The sequence below is a fragment of the Trichechus manatus genome, unplaced genomic scaffold, assembly GCF_000243295.1.
Source record: "Trichechus manatus latirostris isolate Lorelei unplaced genomic scaffold, TriManLat1.0 scaffold00024, whole genome shotgun sequence".
Classification (NCBI taxonomy): domain Eukaryota; kingdom Metazoa; phylum Chordata; class Mammalia; order Sirenia; family Trichechidae; genus Trichechus; species Trichechus manatus.
The window spans coordinates 21,556,746-21,557,155 of record NW_004443960.1 but is presented as its reverse complement, the minus strand read 5'-3'; positions in this window follow the sequence as shown (position 1 = coordinate 21,557,155).

Sequence of the window (410 nt, the reverse complement as noted above, 5' to 3'; positions counted from 1 at the left end):
GTCTTCAAGGTGACATCTTTGCTTTTCAACACTTTAAAGAGGTCTTTTGCAGCAGATTTGCCTAATGCAATGCATCTTTTGATTTCTTGACTGCTGCTTCAATGGGTGTTGATTGTGGATCTGAGTAAAATAAAATCCTTGACAACTTCAATTTTTTCTCCGTTTATCATGATTTTGCTTATTGGTCCAGTTGTTATGATTTTGTTAGAATTTTTGTTTTCTTTATGTTGTGGTGTGATCTATACTGAAGGCTGTGATCTTTGATCTTCGTCAGGAAGTGCTTCAAGTCGTCTTCACTTTCAGCAAGCAAGGTTGTGTTGTCTGCATAATGCACGTTGTTAATGAGTCTTCCTCCAATCCTGATGCCCTGTTCTTCTTCATATAGTCCAGGTTCTCAGAGTATTTGTTCA